The sequence below is a fragment of the Tursiops truncatus genome, chromosome 9 (assembly GCF_011762595.2).
Source record: "Tursiops truncatus isolate mTurTru1 chromosome 9, mTurTru1.mat.Y, whole genome shotgun sequence".
NCBI classification, from domain to species: Eukaryota; Metazoa; Chordata; class Mammalia; order Artiodactyla; family Delphinidae; genus Tursiops; species Tursiops truncatus.
Genome location: NC_047042.1, coordinates 76,799,440 through 76,823,434, shown reverse-complemented (window position 1 = coordinate 76,823,434; position 23,995 = coordinate 76,799,440). Strand labels below are relative to the sequence as shown.

The 23,995-nt window shown below is 40.8% G+C and overlaps 1 long non-coding RNA gene across 1 annotated transcript in view; it reads left to right on the top strand.

Annotated features, from left to right (window-relative positions):
• Window positions 1-23,765, top strand: part of LOC141279479 (uncharacterized) — a 38,668-nt gene extending 14,903 nt beyond the window's left edge. The window contains exons 2-3 of the long non-coding RNA XR_012333748.1: window positions 22,680-22,744; window positions 23,661-23,765. This is a non-coding gene — a long non-coding RNA (uncharacterized lncRNA). The remainder of the gene's footprint in view (window positions 1-22,679; window positions 22,745-23,660) is intronic.
• The last annotated feature ends 230 nt before the right edge of the window (window positions 23,766-23,995 follow it).

Genomic DNA, 23,995 nt, shown 5'->3' with positions numbered 1-23,995 from the left:
GTCACAGAGCACCGAGCCAATATCCCTGTGCCATGCGGCTGCTTCCCACTAGCTATCTACCTTACTACGTTTGTTAGTGTGTATATGTCCATGACTCTCTCTCGCCCCGTCACAGCTCACCCTTCCCCCTCCCCATAACCTCAAGTCCGTTCTCTAGGAGGTCTGCGTCTTTATTCCTGCCTTACCCCTAGGTTCTTCATGACATTTTTTTTTTTTCTTAAATTCCATATATATGTGTTAGCATACTGTATTTGTCTTTTTCTTTCTGACTTACTTCACTGTGTATGACAGACTCTAGGTCTATCCACCTCATTACAAATAGCTCAGTTTCGTTTCTTTTTATGGCTGAGTAATATTCCATTGTATATATGTGCCACATCTTCTTTATCCATTCATCCGATGATGGGCACTTAGGTTGTTTCCATCTCCGGGCTATTGTAAATAGAGCTGCGATGAACATTTTGGTACATGACTCTTTTTGAATTTCGGTTTTCTCAGGGTATATGCCCAGTAGTGGGATTGCTGGGTCATATGGTAGTTCTATTTGTAGTTTTTTAAGGAACCTCCATACTGTTCTCCATAGTGGCTGAACCAATTCACATTCCCACCAGCAGTGCAAGAGGGTTCCCTTTTCTCCACACCCTCTCCAGCATTTATTGTTTCTAGATTTATTGATGATGGCCATTCTGACTGGTGTGAGATGATATCTCATTGTAGTTTTGATTTGCATTTCTCTAATGATTAATGATGTTGAGCATTCTTTCATGTGTTTGTTGGCAGTCTGTATATCTTCTTTGGAGAGATGTCTATTTAGGTCTTCTGCCCATTTTTGGATTGGGTTGTTTGTTTTTTTGTTGTTGAGCTGCATGAGCTGCTTGTAAATTTTGGAGATTAATCCTTTGTCAGTTGCTTCATTTGCAAATATTTTCTCCCATTCTGAGGGTTGTCTTTTCATCTTGTTTATGGTTTCCTTTGCTGTGCAAAAGCTTTGAAGTTTCATTAGGTCCCATTTGTTTATTTTTGTTTTTATTTCCATTACTCTAGGGGGTGGGTCAGAAAGAATCTTGCTGTGATTTATGTCATAGAGTGTTCTGCCTATGTTTTCCTCTAATAGTTTGATAGTTTCTGGCCTTATATTTAGGTCTTTAATCCATTTTGAGCTTATTTTTGTGTATGGTGTTAGGGAGTGTTCTAATTTCATTCTTTTACATGTACCTGTCCAGTTTTCCCAGCACCATTTATTGAAGAGGCTGTCCTTTTTCCACTGTACATTCCTGCCACCTTTATCAAAGATAAGGTGTCCATATGTGCATGGGTTTATCTCTGGGCTTTCTATCCTGTTCCATTGATCTATCTTTCTGTTTTTGTGCCAGTACCATACTGTCTTGATAACTGTAGCTTTGTAGTATAGTCTGAAGTCAGGGAGCCTGATTCCTCCAGTTCCTTTTTTTGTTCTCAAGATTGCTTTGGCTATTCGGGGTCTTTTGTGTTTCCATACAAATTGCGAAATTTTTTGTTCTAGTTCTGTGAAAAATGCCCATGGTAGTTTGATAGGGATTGCATTGAATCTATAGATTGCTTTGGGTAGTAGAGTCATTTTCACAATGTTGATTCTTCCAATCCAAGAACATGGTATATGTCTCCATCTATTTGTATCATCTTTAATTTCTTTCATCAGTGTCTTATAGTTTTCTGCATACAGGTCTTTTGTCTCCTTAGGTAGGTTTATTCCTAGATATTTTATTCTTTTTGTTGCAATGGTAAATGGGAGTGTTTTCTTGATTTCACTTTCAGATTTTTCATCATTAGTATATAGGAATGCCAGAGATTTCTGTGCATTAATTTTGTATCCTGCTACTTTACCAAATTCATTGATTAGCTCTAGTAGTTTTCTGGTAGCATCTTTAGGATTCTCTATGTATAGGATCATGTCATCTGCAAACAGTGACAGCTTTACTTCTTCTTTTCCGATTTGGATTCCTTTTATTTCCTTCTCTTCTCTGATTGCTGTGGCTAAAACTTCCAAAACTATGTTGAATAAGAGTGGTGAGAGTGGGCACCCTTGTCTTGTTCCTGATCTTAGTGGAAATGCTTTCAGTTTTTCACCATTGAGGATGATGTTTGCTGTGGGCTTGTCGTATATGGCCTTTATTATGTTGAGGAAAGTTCCCTCTATGCCTACTTTCTGCAGGGTTTTTATCATAAATGGGTGTTGAATTTTGTCAAAAGCTTTCTCTGCATCTATTGAGATGATCATATGGTTTTTCTCCTTCAGTTTGTTAATATGGTTTATCACATTGATAGATTTGCGTATATTGAAGAATCCTTGCATTCCTGGAACAAACCCCACCTGATCATGGTGTATGATCCTTTTAATGTGCTGTTGGATTCTGTTTGCTAGTATTTTGTTGAGGATTTTTGCATCAATGTTCATCAGTGATATTGGTCTGTAGTTTTCTTTCTTTGTGACATCCTTGCCTGGTTTTGGTATCAAGGTGATGGTGGCCTCGTAGAATGAGTTTGGGAGTGTTCCTCCCTCTGCTATATTTTGGAAGAGTTTGAGAAGGATAGGTGTTAGCTCTTCTCTAAATGTTTGATAGAATTCGCCTGTGAAGCCATCTGGTCCTGGGCTTTTCTTTGTTGGAAGATTTTTAATCACAGTTTCAATTTCAGTGCTTGTGATTGGTCTGTTCATATTTTCTATTTCTTCCTGATTCAGTCTTGGCAGGTTGTGCATTTCTAAGAATTTGTCCATTTCTTCCAGATTGTCCATTTTATTGGCATAGAGTTGCTTGTAGTAATCTCTCATGATCTCTTTTATTTCTGCAGTGTCAGTTGTTACCTCTCCTTTTTCATTTCTAATTCTATTGATTTGAGTCTTCTCCCTTTTTTTCTTGATAAGTCTGGCTAGTGGTTTATCTATTTTGTTTATCTTCTCAAAGAACCAGCTTTTAGTTTCATTGATCTTTGCTATTGTTTCCTTCATTTCTTTTTCATTTATTTCTGATCTGATTTTTATGATTTCTTTCCTTCTGCTAGCTTTGGGGTTTTTTTGTTCTTCTTTCTCTAATTGCTTGAGGTGCAAGGTTAGGTTGTTTATTCTAGATGTTTCCTGCTTCTTAAGGTGGGCTTGTATTGCTATAAACTTCCCCCTTAGAACTGCTTTTGCTGCATCCCACAGGTTTTGGGTCGTTGTGTCTCCATTGTCATTTGTTTCTAGGTATTTTTTGATTTCCTCTTTGATTTCTTCAGTGATCACTTCATTATTAAGTAATGTATTGTTTAGCCTCCATGTGTTTGTATTTTTTACAGATCTTTTCCTGTAATTGATATCTAGTCTCATGGCGTTGTGGTCAGAAAAGATACTTGATACAATTTCAATTTTCTTAAATTTGCCAAGGCTTGATTTGTGACCCAAGATATGATCTATCCTGGAGAATGTTCCGTGAGCACTTGAGAAAAATGTGTATTCTGTTGTTTTTGGATGGAGTGTCCTATAAATATCAATTAAGTCCATCTTGTTTAATGTATCATTTAAAGCTTGTGTTTCCTTATTTATTTTCATTTTGGATGATCTGTCCATGGGTGAAAGTGGGGTGTTTAAGTCCCCTACTATGAATGTGTTACTGTCAATTTCCCCTTTTATGGCTGTTAGTATTTGCCTTATGTATTGAGGTGCTCCTATGTTGGGTGCATAAATATTTACAATTGTTATATCTTCTTCTTGGATCGATCCCTTGATCATTATGTAGTGTCCTTCTTTGTCTCTTTTAATAGTCCTTATTTTAAAGTCTATTTTGTCTGATATGAGAATTGCTACTCCAGCTTTCTTTTGGTTTCCATTTGCATGGAATATCTTTTTCCATCCCCTTACTTTTAGTCTGTATGTGTCTCTAGGTCTGAAGTGGGTCTCTTGTAGACAGCATATGTAAGGGTCTTGTTTTTGTATCCATTCAGCTAGTCTGTGTCTTTTGGTGGGAGCATTTAGTCCATTTACATTTAAGGTAATTATCGATATGTATGTTCCTATTCCCATTTTCTATATTGTTTTGGGTTCGTTATTATAGGTCTTTTCCTTCTCTTGTGTTTCTTGCCTAGAGAAGATCCTTTAGCATTTGTTGTAAAGCTGGTTTGGTGGTGCTGAACTCTCTCAGCTTTTGCTTGTCTGTAAAGGTTTTAATTTCTCCATCAAATCTGAATGAGATCCTTGCTGGGTAGAGTAGTCTTGGTTGCAGGTTTTTCTCCTTCATCACTTTCAGTATGTCCTGCCACTCCCTTCTGGCTTGTAGGGTTTCTGCTGAAAGATCAGCTGTTAACCTTATGGGGATTCCCTTATGTGTTATTTGTTGTTTTTCCCTTGCTGCTTTTAATATGCTTTCTTTGTATTTAATTTTTGACAGTTTGATTAATATGTGTCTTGGCGTATTTCTCCTTGTATTTATCCTGTATGGGACTCTCTGTGCTTCCTGGACTTGATTAACTATTTCCTTTCCCATATTAGGGAAGTTTTCAACTATAATCTCTTCAAATATTTTCTCAGTCCCTTTCTTTTTCTCTTCTTCTTCTGGAACCCCTATAATTCGAATGTTGGTGCGTTTAATGTTGTCCCAGAGGTCTCTGAGACTGTCCTCAGTTCTTTTCATTCTTTTTTCTTTATTCTGCTCTGCAGTAGTTATTTCCACTATTTTATCTTCCAGGTCACTTATCCGTTCTTCTGCCTCAGTTATTCTGCTATTGATCCCATCTAGAGTATTTTTAATTTCATTTATTGTGTTGTTCATCGTTGCTTGTTTCATCTTTAGTTCTTCTAGGTCCTTGTTAACTGATTCTTGCATTTTGTCCATTCTATTGTCCATTCTATCTCCAAGATTTCGGATCAACCTTACTATCATTATTCTGAATTCTTTTTCAGGTAGACTGCCTATTTCCTCTTCATTTGTTAGGTCTGGTGCATTTTTATCTTGCTCCTTTATCTGTTGTGTGTTTTTCTGTTTTCTCATTTTGCTTATCTTACTGTGTTTGGGGTCTCCTTTTTGCAGGCTGCAGGTTCGTAGTTCCTCCTGTTTTTGATGTCTGTCTCCAGTGGCTAAGGTTGGTTCAGTGGGTTGTGTAGGCTTCCTGGTGGAGGGGACTAGTGCCTGTGTTGTGGTGGAAGAGGCTGGATCTTGTCTCTCTAGTGGGCAGGTTCACGTCTGGTGGTGTGTTTTGGGGTGTCTGTGGCCTTATTATGATTTTAGGCAGCCTCTCTGCTAATGGGTGGGGTTGTGTTCCTGTTTTGCTAGTTGTTTGGCACAGGTTGTCCAGCACTGTGGCTTGCTGGTCGTTGAGTGAAGCTGGGTGCTGGTGTTAAGATGGAGGTCTCTGGGAGATTTTCGCCGTTTGATATTATCTGGAGCTGGGAGATCTCTTGTGAACCAGTGTCTTGAAGTTGGCTCTCCTACCTCAGAGGCAGAGCCCTGCCTCCTGGCTGGAGCACCAAGAGCCTTTCATCCACACGGCTCAGAATAAAAGGGAGAAAAAGTAGAGGGAATTAGTAGACGTATGAGGAAAGAAAGAAGGAAAGGAGGGAAGGAAGGAGGGAAGGAAGGAAGGAAGGAAGGAAGAAAGAAAGAAAGAAGCAAAGAAGGAAAAAAGGCAAGAAGGAACGAAAGGAGGGAGGGAGGGAGGGAGGAAGGAAGGAGGAAAAGAAGGAAAAACAAAAAGAAAAAAGATACAGTAAAAATAAAATAAAGTATAATAAAGTTATTGAATTAAAAAATTCTTAATTAGAAAAAAAAAAGGGACGGATAGAACCTTAGGACAAATGTTGGAAGCAAAGCTGTACAGACAAAGTCTTACACAGAAGCGTACAGATACACCCTCACAAAAAGAGGTAAAGGGGGAAAAATCATAAATCTTGCTGTCAGAGACCACCTCCTTAATTTGGGATGATTCGTTGTCTAAAGGAGGGAAGGAAGGAGGGAAGGAAGGAAGGAAGGAAGGAAGAAAGAAAGAAGCAAGGAAGGAAAGAAGGCAAGAAGGAACGAAAGGAGGGAGGGAGGAAGGAAGGAAGGAGGGAAAGAAGGGAAAACAGAAAGAAGATACAGTAAAAATAAAATAGAGTATAATAAAGTTATTGAATTAAAAAAATTCTTAATTAGAAAAAAAAAAAAAAGGGACGGATAGAACCTTAGGACAAATGTTGGAAGCAAAGCTATACAGACAAAGTCTTACACAGAAGCGTACACATACACCCTCACAAAAAGAGGTAAAGGGGGAAAAATCATAAATCTTGCTGTCAGAGACCACCTCCTCAATTTGGGATGATTCGTTGTCTAAAGGAGGGAAGGAAGGAGGGAGGGAAGGAAGGAAGGAAGGAAGAAAGAAAGAAGCAAGGAAGGAAAGAAGGCAAGAAGGAACGAAAGGAGGGAGGGAGGAAGGAAGGAAGGAGGGAAAGAAGGGAAAACAGAAAGAAGATACAGTAAAAATAAAATAGAGTATAATAAAGTTATTGAATTAAAAAAATTCTTAATTAGAAAAAAAAAAAAAGGGACGGATAGAACCTTAGGACAAATGTTGGAAGCAAAGCTATACAGACAAAGTCTTACACAGAAGCGTACACATACACCCTCACAAAAAGAGGTAAAGGGGGAAAAATCATAAATCTTGCTGTCAGAGACCACCTCCTCAATTTGGTATGATTCGTTGTCTAAAGGAGGGAAGGAAGGAAGGAAAGAAAGAAAGAAAGAAAGGACGAAGGTAAAGTATAATAACGTTCTTAAAATTAAAATTGATTATTAAGAAAAAAAATTTTAAGAAAAAACCATGGACGGATAGAACCTAGGACAAATGGTGGAAGCAAGACTATACAGACAAGATCTCACACAGAAGCATACACATACACATTCACAAAAAGAGGAATAGGGAGAAAAATCATAGATCTTGCTCCCAAAGTCCACCTCCTTAATTTGGGATGATTGGCTGTCTATTCATGTATTCCACAGATGCAGGGTACATCAAGTTGATTGTGGAGCTTTAATCCGCTGCTTCTGAGGCTGCTGGGAGAGATTTCCCTTTCTCTTCTTTGTTCTCACAGCTCACAGGGGCTCAGCTTTGGATTTGGCCCTGCCTCTGCGTGTAGGTCGCTGGAGGGCGTCTGTTTTTTGCTCAGACAGGACGGGGTTAAAGGAGCCGCTGATTCGGGGGTTCTGGCGTACGGAGGCCGGCGGCGGGGAGGGAGGGGCACGGAATGCGGGGCGGGCCTGCGGCGGCAAAGTCCGGCCACCAGCCCGAGGCCCGCCGTGCGCTCTCCCGGGGAAGTCGTCCCCGGATCCCGGGAACCCGGCAGTGGCGGGCTGCACAGGCTCCGCGGAAGAGGGGAGTGGAGAGCGACCTGCGCTCGCACACAGGCCCCTTGGTGGCGGCAGCAGCAGCCCCAACGTCTCCCGCCCGCCTTGGGGTCCGCGCCTCCAGCCGCGGCTTGCGCCCGTCTCTGGAGTCAGCGCCCTCAGCCGCGGCTCGCGGCCGTCTCTGGGGTCCGCGCTTTCAGCCGCGGCTCGCGCCCGTCTCTGGGGTCCGCGCTTTCAGCCGCGGCTCGCGCCCGTCTCTGGGGTCCGCGCTTTCAGCCGCGGCTCGCGCCCGTCTCTGGGGTCCGCGCTTTCAGCCGCGGCTCGCGCCCGTCTCTGGGGTCCGCGCTTTCAGCCGCGGCTCGCGCCCGTCTCTGGGGTCCGCGCTTTCAGCCGCGGCTCGCGCCCGTCTCTGGGGTTCGCGCTTTTAGCCGCGGCTCGCGCCCGTCTCTGGAGTTCCTTTAAGCAGCGTTCTTAAACCCCTCTCCTCACGCACCAGGAAACAAAGAGGGAAGAAAAAGTCTCTTGCCTCTTCGGCAGGTGCAGGCTTTTCCCCGGACTCCCTCCCGGCTAGCTGTGGTGCACTAACCCCTTCAGGCTATGTTCAAGCCGCCAACCCCAGTCCTCTCCCTGCGCTCCGTCCGAAACCGAAACCCTAGCCTCAGAGCCTCAGCTCGCAGCCCCGCCCGTCCCGGCGGGTGAGCAGACAAGCCTCTCGGGCTGGTGAGTGCCGGTTGGCACCGATCCTCTGTGCGGGAATCTCCCCGCTTTGCCCTCCGCACCCGTTGCTGTGCACTCCTCCGCGGCTTCGAAGCTCCCCCCTCCGCCTCCCGCAGTCTCCGCCCGCGAAGGGGCTTCCTAGTGTGTGGAAACTTTTCCTCCTTCACAGCTCCCTCCCACTGGTGCAGGTGCCGTCCCTATTCTTTTGTCTCTCTTTATTCTTTTTTCCTTTTGCCCTACCCAGGTACGTGGGGAGTTTCTTGCCTTTTGGGAGGTCTGAGGTCTTCTGCCAGCCTTCAGTAGGTGTTCTGCGGGAGTTGTTCCACGTGTAGATGTATTTCTGGTGTATCTGTGGAGAGGAAGGTGATCTCCGCGTCTTACTCTTCCGCCATCTTCCCCGCCACCCTCTATTTCTGTTTTGTAAATAAGTTCATTTGTATTCTATTTTTAGATTCCACCTATAAGCAATATCACATGATATTTGTCTTTGTCTGGCTTACTTCACTTAGTATGATAATCTCTAGGTCCATCCATGATGCTGTAAATGGCATCATTTCATTCTTTTTTATGGCTGAGGAATATTCCATTGTGTATATATACCATATCTTCTTTATCCATTCATCTGTTGATGGACACTGAGGTTACTTCCATGTCCTGGCTATTGTAAATAGAGCTGTAGTGAACATTGAGATACATGTATCTTTTTGAATTATGGTTTTCTCCAGAGGTATGCCCAGGAGTGGGATTGCTGAATCATATGGTAGCTCTATTTTTAGATTTTAAGGACCTCCACACTCCATAGTGGCTGTACCAATTTACATTCCCGTCAACAGTGTATGAGGGTTCCCTTTTCTCCACACCCTCTCCAGCATTTATTGTTTGTAGATTTTTTGATGATGGCCGTTCTGACTGGTGTGAGGTGATGCCTCATTGCAGTTTTGATCTGTTTTTCTCTAATAATTAGCAATGTTGAACATCTTTTCATGTACCTTTTGGCATCTGTATGTCTTTTTGGAGAAATGTCTATTTAGATCTTCTGCCCACTTTTTGACTGGGTTTTTGGTTTTTTTGATATTGAGCTGTATCAGCTGTTTGTATATTTTGGAGATTAACCCCTTGTCAGTCTCATTGTTTGCAAATATTTTCTCCCATTCTGCAGGGTGTCTTTTTGTTTTGTTTATGGTTTCCTTTGCTATGCAAAAGATTAGGTCCCATTTGTTTATTTTTGTTTTTATTTCCATTATTCTAGGAGATAGATCAAAAAAATATTGCTGTGAATTATGTCAAAGAGTGTTCTACCTATGTTTTCCTCTAGGAGTTTTATAATATCTGGTTTTACATTTAGGTATTTAATCCATTTTGAGTTTACTTTTGTGTATCGTATTACAAAATGCTCTAATTTCATTCTTTTACATGTGGCTGTCATCAATATACATTTCTTAAATAGAGTAAGAACGTAACTGTCATTTTACACAGAAATATACTCCTGCATAGTAAAGGACTGTGTGTGCTTGTGAGAAGTTGGACTGTGGGAAGGTTGTGCAGTGAGAATGCTGGATAATTATTGTTATTCCTATTTTTACAGAAAATAATAATTATAACTAGTATATAAGTGCTTATAGTCTATTGATTATTGTTATAAGTGCTTGATAATGTCTTAATCCACTGAATCTTCATTGCAACTCTATATTACATATGTGAATATGTATAATATTATATATTACTTATACAGCATATAATATATACATATTTTATAATATATTATAGATATTATAAATACTATTGCTATCCCAATTTTACCAGATCATGAAGCTTGCCAAAGGCCAGCCCAGGCAATCTGTACTTTTGCAGGAGTTAGGGGATAAAAGTAAAAGATAAGGATGAGATTGGAGAAGTGTGTTAGTGATGGAGCTCCAAGGTCAGGAGGCAGGGAGGAAGAGCAAGAAGAATGGGCCAAGAGAATGCTGGAGGGGATGGACGTACAGAGGAACTATCATCTTGGGGAAAGATCAACAAGGGATGCGAGGGACATTGGCTTCACGAAACCCATAGTTTCCCCTCTAAGCTAAGTCTTTATACTCATCACTTTATATTTCACTGGTAAAGCTGATTTTTCACAGCTAAAGCTGATTGAAAAACAGCAACCCCAATTTCTTGAACAATTCTGTATAAGGTATGAATAGGCAAATAAGATGTCTTCACTCCTAAGAAATAGAATCCTTGACAGACCCACTAACATGATTGAATTTCTCATTGGGAAAACAATCTTTTCTCTACAACCTAACTTTCAAAGTAATAACAGTACAATTATAAATGAGCACCTAATACATACCCGAACAAAATCGCATGCCTTATATGCATTATCTTATTTAACCTTCAGTATAAGGTATGTATGATTATCTTCCTTCTTCAGAGGGGGAAACTAAGGTCTAGAGGTATTAAATAACTTGTAGCCTATTACAGGGGTCCCCAGTCCCTGGTCTGTTGCCTGTTAGGAACCGGGCCACACAGCAGGAGGTGAGCGGTGGGCGAGCGAGCGAAGCTTCACCTGTATTTACAGCTGCTCCCCATCGCTCGCGTTACCATCTGAGCTCCGCCTCTTGTCAGATCAGATCAATGGCGGCATTAGCTTCTCATAGGAGCACAAACCCTGCTGTGAACTGCGCATGCGAGGGATCTAGGTTGTGCGCTCCTTATGAGAATCTAAAGCCTGATGATCTGAGATGGAGCTAAGCGGTCCCATCATTCCCAGATGGGCCCATCTAGTTGCAGGAAAACAAGCTCAGGGCTCCCACTGATTCTGCATTGTGGTGAGTTATATAATTATATATTACAATGTAATAATAATAGAAATAAAGTGCACAATAAATGTAATGCACTTGAATCATCCCGAAACCACTCCCCCCCCCCCAACGCTGGTCCATGGAAAAATTGTCCTCCATGAAACCGGTCCCTGGTGCCAAAAAGGTTGGGGACCGCAGGCCTATCAGATACACTCAGGAGGCAGAATTAAACCCTGAATGTCTGAGTCCGAAGTCCATGCTTGTTTACTCCACTATACTCCCTCTAGGAAGAATGAATGAATCCCGGGTAACCTAGGCTGACCTGCTAAACTGTCCAACTCACTCTGTTTTAGAGAGGTGGGGTCACTGTCTTCCTGCCCGTATCACATAGTACCTGACCACACCCTCCCCTGCTGTAGCATGACAGACAAGACCCTTGCTACTTTATCAACCAGCCCCAAGGAGCCTTCCCCATTCATCTCTCACCACTTCTGTTTTTTTCTCTTTGTCCCCTTCACCCTTACCTCATTCCTACCACTATATTCCCAAAGAACATTTAATGTCATGGTCATGAAAATTTCTCGTGATAATGTCTTATTTTTCTTAAAGTCAAATAATATGCATATGATTCCAATCAGGGAGACCACATATATGTGCATAACAAAGACTAAAAGGATAGACATAAAATATTATCAATAGTGATTTCAGGAAGGTTATATTATAGGTGGTTTTTATTTTCTTGTTTATGATTTCTGGGTTTTCCCAGTGATCATCAATAAAAAATGTATTTTAATAATAAAAATTGAACAAAATATTTGCAATAGCTGTTACACTAATGTACCTTTCTTTCATGGCAGTTATCTAATTCTCTGCAATTTGCTATAAAATAGAAAATAAAGGAGGTAGTTGCACTCATAGCCATAATGTTAAGGTTGGATGCATTACAAGTATTATGTATATTACTATTTAAGGTAAAAAAATGAAAAGTGGATCCCTTTTCATGGAGGAGTAGCAGCTCCTCTGGCAGGCAACATATGCAGCCATGGACTGAGCTGAAATCAGTCATTTCTTTCTACTTTCTAAGTTCTGCAGAGGTGAAAGCACAGTATGTATCTTAATGCGCTGTCTCCCAACAGGGGCTCTGGTAAGTTTATCTCAGCTGGAAGCATTTCTTTGCACATGTCTCAGAATCATAATGAAAATAGTCTCTCTTCTGAAAAATAAATGCATCAAATGTAGAGGTCATAAGTACAAAAGGGGAAAGAATGTTGTCATTAATCATCTTGACCCCAACCGATTGAATCCCTCTTACACTCATAATATCTTTTCTTCCTTCTTTCAACCTGATGCCATCTGGTTCAAAGATTTGGGGCTATTAGCTCCATTAAAAGTAATCTTAGGAACTTGTAATTTACATGCATCAAGGATTTTAACACCAGTGAGCTCTGTAAAATATCCTGCAAGAACCCAAATTTCCAGAATACATTAAAAGACCAATGGTTTTGCTTTTCTTTCTGAATTTAGTTTTAACTATAGTTTCTCTCTCTCCCTCTCTCTCTCTCCCTATCTCTCCCTCAGATTGTCCTGAGCCTATACCTCGGAGGCTGTTCATACATACCACTATCTCAGCTGCTTTTACTACCCTCCCCCTAGTTTCCCATGAATTCTTTAAAAAAAGAATCTCAGATTCACAGAATTTTAGAAGGGACCTTAGGAGTCTCCATTCCGACAGCATCTTTTTTGTAGATGAGGACATTGTAGCCCACAGAGGTTAAGCGATCAGCTCAGAAATACAGAGATAATTTGCAGGAGGGGAGGGTCTCCTGATTCCAAATTGGGTACTCCTTTCATTATACCACACACTGTCTCCCATGAATCAGTAAATTCTTTCTAAGGCAAGGACTTGCCAAACAATGGGACAGCATCAGAACAAACTTTGCTCTCATGAAAGCCAAAGCCCTTTTGCCAAGACTCTCCAGGGTTCTCCTTAAAACTCATGGCCTCTATGACATTAATAACCATTTGTTTAAGGGCTACTGACTGCCTAGTTATTATGCATCATCTCCAACCTTCAAAACAACCTTCAAAGTATCTATCAAAATTCCCCATTTTGCTGATGAGGGAACTGAATCATTGAGAGAGTTAAGCAATTTGCCTAAGACCCTATAGCTGAACATAGTAGATCCAGGATTTGGACCCACGTCTTAAATGCTTTTTGCATGTGCTGGGTTGCTTCTCCTTCCATGATACCAGATCTTAACTCCAAGGACAGATTTATCTATGCCGATTTTTTTTTTTTTTTTTTAATTTTTTTTGCAGTACGCGGGCCTCTCACTGTTGCGGCCTCTCCCGTTGCGGAGCACAGGCTCCGGACGCGCAGGCTCAGTGGCCATGGCTCAAAGCGGGTCGATGCAGGGGACGTGGGTTCGTGCCCCGGTCCGGGAAGATCCCACATGCCGCGGAGCGTCTGGGCCCCTGAGCCATGGCCGCTGAGACTGCGCGTCCGGAGCCTGTGCTCCGCCACGGGAGAGGCCGCAACAGTGAGAGGCCCGCGTACTGCAAAAAAAATTAAAAAAAATAAAAGGCAGAACAAATATTTGTGGTTTGTAACAAAACATATCCATAGTATACTGCTCTTGCGTTTATTCATTCATTCATTCATTTGTTCGGTAGACAGACATTGGAAACACAGGCATTAATACAACACTCCAGAAAGAACTGTAAGGTAAACGTACCATGGTATTCAATAGCGCAATCAGATACTTACCATGGTATTCAATAGCGCAATCAGATACTCACAGACTTTGATCACTTAATGCGCTTAATAGATTGTTCTGGGGTGTACACTTAAGAAGAAAAAGTACTTAGAAAGGAATCTGGAGGTAGCAAAATAATTAGATGGTTGGAAAGCAAAGAACTACACAATGAAGGGAATTGTTTTGCCAGCTCAACAGAAAGCAACACGATAATCATTTTCTGGTGTATGAAAGGTTGTTATCCTGACCATGATGGCAGACCATTCTCCATTTCCAAATAAAGTGAGACAAAAAGAAATATAACAAGACATGGAGGGTTTGGCTAAATGTATTCAGTAGTCTGCTGGGCATGATTTTAAAATTTGGCTTAATTTATGGAAAACAGATCATAGAATCTCAAGAATGGTGGACTTTCTAACCACACAAGACTTTATAAATTGGTGGTTTACACATGATAAAGCTATGATTTTCTTTAAGTAAGGTCCATGTGAAGAGAAGAATGGGAAAAAATTGACATTAAAGTACCTGACGTCTCCAAAATTCTATAGAATGAAGCATTTTAATATGCATTTAATATCCCCACCTAAAATTACTGTATTTATTCCTGCAGAAGGGCTAACCAGTATTTCCATGACCACTAATATCTTGGTGGCCACAGCCCTGGATCTCTTCTTTCTCTCTCATCTGCATGCAATTGGAGCAGGTGTTATGTGAAGAGTCCCCTTCTCCAATCTTCCCTGAGGCAGGAACCCTAAAGCTTTGTAAATATAAATCATGGGGCCCAGATAAAACTAAGGAGAGGAAGTGGGGAGGAAAAAAGAAAGGTCAGTAGTACATTTAGAAGGAGATTCCAGGGATGACACTTGAGCAGGCTTTACATCTCTTTTTTATTATTTTTTATTGACATACAGTTGATATATAATATTATATGTTACAGGTATATAATATAGTGATACAATTTTTAAAGGTTATACTCCATTTGTAGTTATTATAAAATATTGGTTTTATTCCCTGTGTCTTACAATATAACCTTACAAGGATATGCTACAGCTTATATTATACATAATAGTTTGTAGGCTTTATAGCTTTTAAACTCTTGTGCAAAGTCAGTTGCTCTGCTGATTAGTACCTATTCATAGTGGTGTGAAGATAAATGAGTGTATTATATACAATATATATAATGCTTACAATAATGTCTGGCATAGACTAAGCTGAATATTAACTATCATGGCTACTATAATTATGACAGTCCTAATACTTGTCCTAGGTTGGATTTCCTAGAAGCAGCCCCTGAGATAAGGCTTCCTGAACAAATGATTTATTGAGGATGTACTCCCCAGAGAAACCAATTAGGGAGGGAGGGAAGCAGAGCAAGGTAGCCAAAGAAGCCAAGCTCTAGTAGACTTCAGGCAAAGTCCCAGTTCCTGCCTGATCCTGTGCGGAGCTCTGGAGCATAAATGATGCCTCAGCATTTGTCCTGCCTTGAGGCAAGAGAGTTGGGCTTTCATGCTCCCACACCATAGTCATCAGCTACTGGCTGCACTGGACACCTTTAGCTGTCTGTGCAAAGTAGCCCAGGGGCAGTCTCTGAAGGAGGTCACAGGGGCAAGCAGTTAGAAGCACAGCACACAGAAACTAGAGACTGACACCCAGAACAAGAAAAAGGAGCTCAGGGGATCTAGATGGAACACTGACAGTCTTCTCTCCAGTACTCCGGAGCTGTTGTACAGTCTCACCAATATCCAGTGAGCCATTTTTACTACTTGGTTTATATTCAGTCATTCCGGTAGTGTCCATGCAGTACATGTGTGCTCACTCAGGCAACCTTGCTTCCCTAGCTCTGCTCCCTGACACCAGAAAACTTATGGACTGTTTCTACCAAAAACATTGTTATTATGTTATGTGTAACTTTAAATAACAGTTGCTGCTCCTACAACTCAATAGCAATGAAACAAATAACCTGATTAGAAAATGGGCAAAAGACTTGAATAGACATTTCTCTAAAGAAGAGATACAAATGGCCAGTAGGTATATGAAAAGGTGCTCGACATCACTAATCATCAGGGAAATGCAAATCAATACCACATTGAGATACTACTTCACACTTGTTAGAATGTCTATCATCAAAAGCCACAAAAGCTAACAAGTGTTGGCAAGGCTGTGGAGAAAAAAGAACCCTTGTACACTCTGATGGGAATAAGAATTGGTGCAGGCGTTATGGCAAACAGTATGGAGGTTCCTCAGAAGCTTAAAAACAGAACAACCGTAAGATCCAGCAATCCCACTTCTGGGTATATTGCCAGAGGAATTGAGATCAGGATCGTGAAGAGATATCTGCACTCCCATGTTCTTTACAGCATTACTCACAATAACCAAGACATGGAAGCAACCTAAATGTCTATCTACGGATGAATGGATAAAGACGTGGTATAGGCCTACAATGGGATATAATTTATCCTTTAAAAAGAAGGAAATCCTGCCATTTGCAACAACATGGATAAACCTAGAGGGCATTACGCTAAGTGACATAAGCCAGACAAAGAAAGACAAATTCTTTACGATACCACTTACATGAGGAATCTAAACTGGCCAAACTCATCAAGGCAGAGAGTGGAATGATGGTTGCCAAAAACTAGGGGAAGGAGGAAGCTGGAAGGTATTAGTCAAAGGGTACAAATTTTGGTCATGCAAGATGAGTAAGTCCTAGTCCATTGTATAGCATAGAGACTACAGTTAATAATATTGAATTGTATACTTAGAAATTTGCTAAGAAGGCAGATCTTATGTTAAGTTTTCATATCACTGAAAAATGATAATAATAGTAAAGGGGGGGGAGGAAATGTTTGGAGGTGATAGAGATGTTGATGGCATTGATTGTGTTGATGGTTTCAAAGATATATACTTATCTCCAAACTCATCAAGTTGCGTTGTACACGTGCAGCATGTCACTCATACCTTAATAAAATGGTTAAGAGAAATAACAGTTAGTCCTTTGGATAATCTCAGTTGTTGGAATCTCAGGGCAAGAAGAGAATTAGAGGAGGAAAGGTAGGACACCTAACTGAGATATAGCTGTGACATGAGGCAGTGACAAATCTCCTCTGGACAATGCCATGTACTCATGCCTTTCTGAGAGATACAGAAGGGGAGGGGACACTGAGTCTTGAAGAATATTCTTACCACCTCTCTACTCTATTTCGGTGTCCTTTCTGACATGAAAGTTTGCACAAAGGAAGGGCTTGGAGCCCAAGTCTCTCCGATATTGAAGATGTAGAAAAGCACACATTAGAAGCGGGGTAATGGGACAGCCACAGAGCCATCTATTGCTAATCCTTCCCTACACACGAAAGAAGAGTAATGACTGATTAAACTACAACAAAGCTAATTTTTCAGGTTCCAGATTCTATACACCTTCCAACTCTCAATCTACCACTCATTTATTTCACTGGTTTTACTTCTGATAAAATTGTTTCTCTTCAATAATTATATTCTGAAGAATGTTTGACTTTTCAAAATCAATTCTTAACTATCCCCAGAGCACCTGAAAAGTTGCCTATCTGATGAAAAAAACACTTTCATTTTTATGCTCCAAAAACTCAAAATTGGCCACAGTGAAATTTTATCAAACATTTTAAAAGAGGGGGAAAAAATCAGTTCTGGATTGAAAGTAAGAATAAGAAACTTAGAGCCCGTGGGGGACAAGAAACTTAGAATGAAAGTGCCTTCTCAACCAGAGCACTCCTGTTGAGACATGATAATAAAATGTTCACAGTTACGGAGATGAAATCCTAACTGGCACAATCTGAACAAAAGAAAAAAACCTTTATATTTCTGGAAGCATATCTGTTTGCCCAGGCATTTAGGTCTTTCTTTAGACAAACACGTGTCACTTTTTATTGCTTATCAAATATTGAATTGGTTGGATTAAATCTTTGAGTTTGATCTTGCTGTACAAAACATGAGACCATTTTCCTAGACTTGAGTGAGCCCATGGATGAATAGCATGTATAAATTGTTATTACACTCATCTTTCAATGGAGCTAACTGACATGCACTATCTAATCCATTTCCCCATTGTGCTTAGATTTTAACAAGAAACACATTGAAAGATTTAAAACCATCTGCAAGCTTAATTAGCGTGAACTCTAAGGGATTGTTTTAATTCTATTGTCATACCAGAATGCTATTACAGTAAGTATTGTTTGAAATTAGTGAGCCATAGCTAGGGCTGAAGAGCAATTTTTGGTATTTTGGAAATTCTCCTTGCTCTAGTAGAGTTTGACTTACAATAAAATTACAATTTGGTGTAAAGTTTGCTGTTTTCACTAGCCAAGAAACCATTTATTAAACAGCTACTATATTAAACTTACAGTGGCAGGTTAATATATCATAATCAGAGTACATTCAATTTTTTAAGGAATAATAGCATTTATTTGGCTGTTTTCACTTATTTAAAAGAATCTTTCTGAAATGGGGAGGGGAAAACTTAGGCTGTGGTTGAAAAGCTAAAACAAATATATAATATATGATGCAGTTGGAAATATATATGCCAATATTTCATAGCTGTATGTGATAAATGACAACTAGATGGCCAGATAATTTTTTTTTAAGTTCAGAAGAAGAGATCACATCGTATTTAGTGGGAACAGTATCATCTTCCCTCTAGGAAATCCTTACCTATAGAGATGGAATTGACTGGGACTTTAAAGTGAATGACCAGAATGGTGGAGAGACTCCTCAGACTCCAGATAGATTTAGGCAATCCTGAAGCAGAGAAAAAGTGTGTTTTGTTTCCCAGGGTAAGAGTGAAAGCATGGTGTCAGAATAGCAGTCTCTAGGGATGATGAGTGTGGTGCCCAAGGAAAGGCTCACAGAGTCTGCATAACCTAGGGTTGAGCAGGGAGGACAGAGATTTCTTGGCTCCTAAAAGAGCACAGAAGATGCAAAAGGCAAATCACAGACTCAAAGGCATCTAACTGGGGGATGAAGAGAATGCAGAGTTATTCACATAGTCATATGAGGGAAGCTTCATAGGGACTGCAATTGTCTCGACATGTCAGGTATAAAGGCCAATGCCCAAAGACCAGGGTCAGTTCCAACTCGGTGGTGACCATCACATGCCATAGGATGGTTGAAGGTCTGAGATTCCCTCACCTGGATGACACTTAAGCCTCCCATTACCCAGATCATTAGAAGGGTTAAGGGGAGAAAGAGAGGCAGAAATGGAGTTATTTCCTTGCACAGTGAGTTTTGTAGCTATAAATGCATGTTGGCTGGGCACAATTACACAATGATCTATTCAGTCATTCAACAGCATTCATGGTGCTAGAATTTTGGAACACTAATATCATCGGATGATAGCCACTATGTAGGTTCCAAGAAGCATAAACATTAATGAGAGAATGACCAACCCTGTCCTCAAGCTGGTTATAGCTAAGAAAATAGAAAAGCATATAAAGAAATAATTGTGTTATAGAGTAATATGTGTTTTAATGGTATGTAAACATAGCTTCTCAGAGGGTGTATATAGGAGAGTCTCACTGTGGAAGACATGTGGAGTTGTGTTTTTTGTTTGTTTTTGGGGTTTTTTTTGCGTTACGCGGGCCTCTCACTGTTGTGGACTCTCCCGTCACGGAGCACAGGCTCCGGACGCGCAGGCTCAGCAGCCGTGGCTCATGGGCCTAGCCGCTCTGCGGCATGTGGGATCTTCCCAGACCAGGGCACGAACCCATGTCCCCTGCATCAGCAGGCGGACTCTCAACCACTGCGCCACCAGGGAAGCCCGTGGAGTTGGTTTTTTTAGGAGTTGAACAAGAGATGAAACATTTACCAGACAGAGGAAACAGCAAAGAGTAAACACATACATATATATCAAAACATAGAGAGTTAAAAAAGCAATGTACAATTGATCTTTTTTTTAAAAAATTTATTTTATTTATTTATTTTTGGCTGTGTTGGGTCTTCATTGCTGCACGCAACCTTTCTCTAGTTTCAGCGAGCGGGGACTACTCTTCATTGTGTGCACAGGCCTCTCATTGCAGTGGCTTCTCTTGTTGCAGAGCACAGGCTCTAGGTGCGTGCGCGGGCTTCAATAGTTGTGGCTCGCGGGTCCTAGAGCGCAGGCTCAGCAGTTGTGGTGCAGGGGCCCAGTTGCTCCGCGGCATGTGGGATTTTCCTGGACCAGGGATCAAACCCGTGTCCCCTGCATTGGCAGGTGAATTCTTAACCACTGTGCCACCAGGGAAGCCCACAGTTGACCCTTGAACAACACATGTTTGAACTGCACAGGTCCACTTACATGTGAGTTTTTTTCAATGAATATATTGGAAAAAGTTTTTGGAGATCTGAGACAGTTTGAAAAACCTCACAGATGAACCTTGTAGCCTGGAAATATCAAAAAAAAATAAGCAAAAAATATGTCATGAATACAATAAATATCTGTAGATACTGGTCTATTTTTACATAGGCCTAAGTGACTGATATTTCATATAAAATTAATAACGTGTTAGTTTTCTTACTGTTTTGTAATTTTATTTTCAAAGAATTACATTACCACACAGTATGCCTCACTCGTATTTGGAGAAACTGTGTATCAGCCTATCATCACAGGTAACTGGTTTTTAAAAAAAATGTAACAATGCTGCCAATACTGTATTATCAATATGGCTGCAATACTGTATGCCATGAAAATTTTATAAAAATTCATTTGTTAGTGTATAGGCTAGGCTACCCTGAGGCAATCATATCGATTATACTAGGCTACCATAAAGGAATCATACTGCTGCTTTTTCGTTATCAATGCATGAATTGTTATACCTGCAAAGAAATATGAATTTCTTTTTCACATTTTTCATTTTTGATGTCTAGTGTTAGTAATACATATAACATCTACAGCGTTTTGTATCATATATGACAATATCGGCATAGGTACTGACAGACAATTCATCTTGTAAATAGATGGCATAAACGTACAGTATTGATAAACGCAGTTCAGTATCGTAAATGTATTTTCTCTTCCTTATGACTTTCTTAATATTTTCTTCTCTCTCGCTTACTTTATTGTAAGAATACAGTGTATAATACATATAGATACAAAATATGTGTTAATAGACTGTTCATGTTATCAGTAAGGCTTCCAGTCAACAGGAGGCCGTTAGTAGTTAAGTTTTGGGGGAGTCAAAAGTTATATGTGGGGGATTACCTGGTGGCGCAGTGGTTGAGAGTCCGCCTGCCGACTCAGGGGACATGGGTTCGTGCCCCGGTCCGGGAGGATCCCACATGCTGCGGAGCGACTGGGCCCGTGAGCCATGGCCGCTGAGCCTGCGCGTCCGGAGCCTGTGCTCCGCAACGGGAGAGGCCACAACGGTGAGAGGCCCGCGTACCGCAAACAAACAAACAAAAAGTTATATGTGGATTTTCCACTGCTCACAGCTCACACCTAACCCCCACGTTGTTCAAGGGTCAACTGTAAATGGTTTAGAATGGATGGGGAGTAGACTTCAGTTGTGGAAAATAATATTGGAAACGTAGGCGCAGACCAAGGTTATGGAATTTCTTGCATATGTAAAGAGTTCGTCCTTTGTTTTTTGTTTGTGTTTGGTTTTATTTTTTAATTAGGGAAATCCCAAAGAATTTTTAAGCAATTGCCAACTATCAAGTTTATGTCAGAGTATCTATTATTTTTAATTACTGATGGTCTTTCTTTTTTAATTTATTTTTCTGGCTGTGTTGGGTCCTCCTTGCTGCATGCGGGCTTTCTCTAGTTGTGACGAGCGGGGTCTACTCTTCATTGCAGTGCGCGGGCTTCTCATTGCGGTGGGCGGGCTTCTCATTGCGGTGGCTTCTCTTGTTGCAGAGCACGGGCTCTAGGTGCGCGGGCTCACATGGGCTTAGTTGCTCTGAGTCATGTGGGATCTTCCTGGACCAGGGCTCGAACCCGTGTCCCCTGCATTGGCAGGCGGATTCTTAACCACTGCACCACAAGGGAAGCCCTGATGGTCTTTTTAATTACCTCCTAATCACCCTGCTGGTGAGGCAGGGACTCCCACCCAAGGGTGATGGGTGGTTGAATGTAAGACACCCAGCACTGGACAGATGAGGTCAACAGCAGTTTATTATATCGTAGCCTGGGGGAGCAGAACATCACAGGCCACGCAGGGCCAGGGTTGCATTCAGGAAAAGAGTGAACCAGCAGGGGCTGCAGGAGGCAGGCTCTGTGGCATCAAGACAGTGAGGTGCCCCTTGGTTCTGATGGGAAGATGTGATTGGCTTGTTTGAGTACTTCTGTGAGCTGGCAGGGAACTGAAATCCCTTCTCAGAGACAAGTAGGAAGGGCACCTGGTCCTCTTGATAAGGAGGGTGGTTTGATTAGAGGACGTTATTCACAGGAGTGGAGTAGGGAGGGAAACTTGCAGTTAGGCCATTTGAAGATGGAATGTTCTAAAATTCTAGCATAGTATTCAGAAAGAAATGTAGTACATAGTATGTACTTAAGAAATGTTCCCTTCCCTTGCCATCTTTTTCTCCTGATCTCACCCATAGAGTAGTTTTTCTCTCTTCTTTGAAATTGTATAACACTCGGCAACTTCGTTTTTTTTTTTTAATTTATCCAACTATGTTTGTCATATGATTGTGCCCAAGTTATTTACATGTCTAGAAGAAGTTGCTAGAATTGCATATATCTCAGGATTCCCTACACTGCTGGGAAAGTGCCATGTACGTAGTAGCTACTCAATACATTTATCAGATTGAACTCCAAAGCAGTCAAGTAATACGACCAAAACAAGGAGTAGCAGAGCCAAATCTCTTGACACCAATCACATCATTTTTCAACTCTGCCAATAGTAGGGACTGCTTGTATTGGAGATTTGAATACTTGCTATAGAATAAAGGAGGTTATTTTCTTTGGGAGGTCACATTGCCTCTAGCAAAATATTCCAAAAATAAGTATTAATCACTTGAACATGCTTCTCTAGTAGGATATAAGAGAAAAGAAACATGGACAAAATTAAATACTGAAATATGATAGAATATTTTATTGTATCCTGAAATTTTTTTTTTTGAAGAAAAGGGTGGAATTTAATCTTTACTTACAGGACACTGCAAGATATGAAATTCCACGTAGAAATAAGAAACTCATTGAGAGGAGAAGCTTCATACAGTATGTACAGTTTGGAACTGTTCAAGTGTAGTTTCTTTGTAAAAAGTGCTACAATAACAAACCATATGTAAAAAGAGTTCTTAGTAGAGAAACAGTAAGACAAATATTTTATTTTATCCTGAAAATATTATAATTTGATTAGTTCTTGTATAGCCTCAAGTCATTAACCTTCCCTCTCCATTGTAAAAAAGTATTGCTGTATGCTACCTCTTCTTAGTTCGATATTCCTTAGTATATCTCCAAAATTGTCCAGTGTCAGACTGATGCGATGGGAAACACATGGGGCCATCCCCAGAACCTGATTTCGTTGGTCTCTGGTGGAGTCCAGGTGCACATCTACATCTCTAAGATAGACTTCACTGAGATTCAGAGTCATATATCCAAATGCCTCCTGGAGATTTCCACCTCCTGTCCCACAGGCACCTACAATACATACAAGACATTTCAACCTCATGTTTCTTCTCCTACACCTGCCCCTTCTCTATATTCCCAGTCAAGGAAATCACCATCACACCATCCAACCACCCAACCCCCAAGCTACCCAAGCAGAAAACTTTGGAGACATCCTTGGTTTCTCCCTTTTCCTCATCCCACTTCCACCAGAGTCAGTCAGCACCAAGTCTCATGCATTTTCACTCAACATCTCTCAAATTTCCCCAAGTTCTCTGTATCCACTGCTAATGGCTTAGTTTATGTTCATCATCCCTTGTATCATTGAAAAATTCTTCTATTCAGTTTATATCTTTGAAATGATCCTCCATTGAACTACTAGAGAGTTCAGGGGAGAAAATTTTTCTGAAAATTCATATCTGAGTGTGTTACTTATTTTGAAAGACTCTCAATGACGGCTCTTTGCCTAAAGAACCAATTATGAGGCCGTCCATATTCACATTTCCCCTCTAATCCTTTCTTTCAGGTTCCCCATCCCGTGTTTCTATACACATCCTAAGCTCCAGGCATGAAGAAATATCTGGAGAGCCTGGGAATCCCTCTGCAGTTCCATATTTTTCATGTTGCTTCCTCTGGTAAGTATGTCTTCCGCCAGACACCATATGAATGGAAAAAAATCTCATACTTAGAAATCACACAGCTGCCAAAGTTCAAATCTTAGATCTGCTTCTTTTTTTTTTTTTTTTTTAAAGAAGATGTTGGGGGTAGGAGGTTTTTTATTAATTAATTAATTTATTTTTGCTGTGTTGGGTCTTCGTTTCTGTGCGAGGGCTTTCTCTAGTTGTGGCAAGCGGGGGCCAC